This window comes from Gordionus sp. m RMFG-2023, chromosome 1 (assembly GCF_954871325.1).
Source record: "Gordionus sp. m RMFG-2023 chromosome 1, tfGorSpeb1-WG-v2, whole genome shotgun sequence".
Taxonomy (NCBI): domain Eukaryota; kingdom Metazoa; phylum Nematomorpha; class Gordioida; order Chordodea; family Parachordodidae; genus Gordionus; species Gordionus sp. m RMFG-2023.
Window position 1 is genome coordinate 36,050,863 of NC_088775.1, and position 3,905 is coordinate 36,054,767.

Consider the following 3,905-nt stretch of genomic DNA (forward strand, 5'->3'; position numbering starts at 1 on the left):
GGATACAGAAGGAGGCTTAATTGATTTCCATTTTACACGCAAGCCTTCTTGATCTTCACAGACATCAGCGGAATCGATTTAAGTCTCAAGGGATATCGTAAGAATTGAAGGTCTCCAAAAAATCGCTTATTACTCGGGGGGATCCGTCGGACTTGGAAAGTCTGTACAGCGCAGAGCAAATTTGACGCTGTCCGTTGCTTCGATTACGCCTGCAGCCAAGAGCTGGTCGATAACTGGGGTGTACTTATCGGCTAGGCTGTAGTTGCGGTCATATCGGAAGTATTTTCTTTCATTGTTGCGGATACAGAGATGGTCGAACCTAGGTCTGAACCTCTATCTGGCGAGAGCCCGCGTGAAGGGAGACTGCAACGGCCCTGATGTTAGCTTGGCTTTAGCTATGTTCAGCGCAGGAAGTTGGTGAAATAAGCTTCTGTAAAGCTATTACGGTTTCTTCGATTGATGATACCATGAAGATGATATCGATGGAGGGAGAGCCGTCGAGAAAACTTGGATCGAACCAGAATCATGATAGTAGTTAAGCGAGCCTTCTAACAAGTCAATGATAGAAACGATTTCCTTTTCTGAGCTATTGCCGCCCTGGGAAATTTAGGAGGTAGTTTAAGGGATTGTCATTATCCCCTCCTGGATCCAAAAATTCTCAAGAGAGATACGATGTCAAATGACAACTAGAATTACAACTGGCTGCTGGATTCTTAGATGGGAAGGAAGGTATAAAAGTGTCGTTGTCACTGGAAGCATCGAAGTCCTGCGGATTATCAGGAGAGAACAACTGTCGCCTATTCTCTTAGGTATTTGTTAACCCTTTTACCAGTCTGGGAAGCGTTGGCTCTCTTCTCCGGACCGACGGGCTGCAATCCGACACCTGAGCGCTTGGCTGTTGGTTTATTAGCCCTGAAAATGGCTTTCGGTATTAAGAAGTTGAGAGGGAGATAATATAGTAGAAAGAAGAGGAGGAGGAAGAGAAGGTGAAGAAAAAGTATCGTTGCCTTTTACCAGGATATCATTATTCCTCTTCTTGCCCTTAGAGCGAGCGTCTCATTGTGAGTTTTCGAACGTAAGAATGTGGATGCATCTCTTCCGGTGTGCACTATTTCTTGAAAGGGCCGATAGGGGATGATCTTGATTTCTTCGTCACCCATATATTGCTCTTGGTACGATAGGTCGTTAGCCCTTGCTGTCTGCCAATTCCAGTGGATATGAAGGATAAGCATTCTGAGTTTCCGTCATGGCATTACAGATGTGCATATCAGCGCTATCTTGCATGCGTTTCACTACTTTGTGTATGTGTTCCAATTCGTGGGGATCTCGTTCATTGGCGTGACATTTCGGTTCTCGGAGGGCACTCTTGAGACCTTTCCAAAGGTTCATAAGTTTTCGGACCATATCCGCTGGTGTAATTATCACTATTTGTGTGGTCATGGTAAGCGATACCGGCGCGAGCTAGAATTAAGATCGTGGTGTTGAAGCAACGCTGGTACAATCATCGTTATTGATACTATTATCACTATCGGACACCGAAGTGATTTGCTAACTCGTCTGGGGTCCCGAGGTCAGACCCATAATTGATCGTATGATAAATACGATCGCGGGAAGCGCTTGCGCCTAGGAGCTAGTGGTTCTACGAAAGGAAGTGATTGAGCTAGTAGAATGACGAGTGAACCAACGTGTAATGATTGCTGCCATTACCAGGTCGTAGCGGTCTGGGGGACCGGAGACGTCCACCATTAAGAAATCCGGTGCCTGAGATGAGGGTGTTAGCACGTTTTGTAAGGGAGCACCCATTGGCTGGCTATCTTTTTGGAAGACGGTTTCGCCATGATAAATTTTGATATAAAAGGTAACGCCAAAGTAAAATATTAAAAATGGCGAATAGAGTATAACATATATATAAATAATAGGAAATGGGTCAAAATTAGAAATCCGCAAATTCGTGTCCGGTTATAATAATTTGGGCCAAGCCGAACCGGGTGGGGTTTGAATTTTTAAATATGATAATATATGTTTTGTAACATAAATTGATATATTTGAAAATTCTTGCGAGAAACAAGGCGTTAATATTTTTTATAATTAAATAAATTCGGGCCGGGCCAGACTGGACTAATTTTAAAATTCGGACTGGGCTTTAAAAGCCCGATGCAGATCACTAGTAAAATAAATAGAACCCATTTCAACAAACAATGCTAATGAAGTTTGCAAATATATTTAAAAATATTTTGCTCATTTTGGTTATTCGCGTTATATAATAAGAGAGTGGTCCACCTTTTCAAGGAATAGAATTTCTTAAATTGGTCCATAAAATACAACATATTATACCACACCAGGCGCGTACGCAGGAATTTGGTCTGGGGGGGGGGGGGAATAATAATTTTTTTTAAGAAATATTATTGTTATTTAAAAATATTAAGCATAAATTTATTAGGATTAATAACTATTTCAAATACACAATTTTAAATTAATGTGAATTATAAAATTTTATAAACCGGCATATAAAAAACTATAAAATAAATGTGAATTAAAAAATATTAAACGGATATAACTGGTTAAAAAAAAAATTCAATTATAAAATATAAAATGAATATAACCACCATATGAATCACTTAAATGACCCAAAATAGAAATTTGAATTTTTTGAGCATTTTAAATTTATATATAAAGTATAAAAAATTTAAATTTTGGAAATATAAATTATTACACAAAAAGTTTCTTAGGAATAATTGCATTTTATATGTTATATATTTACAATGTAAAATCCAATCTTCGTTGGGATTGTGCTAATTTTTCAATTATCTCATCCTTGCGGCATATGCTTATGAATATTCAAAAGATCCAAACCATTCAATCTACTTTCAGAAGTTGTACTTCTTAGGTATGTTTTTCAGATACTTGCAGGCCCAACGCCCGGGCCGGACGACCGTATTTTAATTTTTTTAAATATACTCGGGCCGGGCCCCAAAATTTTTTTAAAAAAACACACGGGATATAACCAAATATTTGAAATCGCCATTATTAGCTAAAAAAGTAAAAAATAAATATAATTTATTTAAAAAAAAATCGGGCCGGATCTGAAAATTTATTTTTAATAAAAACCCGGGCCTGGCCGAAAAAAATTTTGAAAAAAATTCCAGGTCGTGCCTTGCAAATGGTAATTTTGCAGGACTCTGTTATTCTTCTTAAAAAAGAGTGTTATAGTATTATATTTATTATTATGTTAATAGATTATTATTACAATAATGTCAAGGACATATTGTATTTTTATATGAAAAAGAGATAAAGTCAAGGGTCTAATTTATTTTTATATGAAAAAGAGGAAAACTAAATCATTTTTATTTTTTGGAATATATTGATTTTAGTTAATTTTTTTACGTAATTAGATTGATTTTATTTCATTGCATATTTTTAGCGGTTTGATTAAACTGCGAACGCTAAGGTAAACTGCGAATGCTTAGGTAAAAATTTTTTAAATAACTTATAAAAAATTAAATTTTTAGATATATTCAATAATAAAGAAATATACATTAATTGTAGAATTATCTTTTATCTCATAATAAATCGTTTAAATCTTTTAATATAATTATATTAAAGATATTAATAATTAAATTTAAATTCCAATAATATTAAATCCGCAAGTTGGCGTGTATTATTATAAAATACTATTATAAAAAAATATAATCATTTAAAAATGTTATATATCAGAATTTACTCCTAAAACATTAAAGATTCATTTTAATAAGCTGAATTATCATAATACGCATGGTGGAGGGCTATGTATAATATTTAAAACAAAATCATGCCGGTAAAGTATATTGTTAATATTACTATATAAAATATTATTTTGTGTCAAATGATATTCAATAATACCAAGTTTTAAATAAAATAATTTAAAT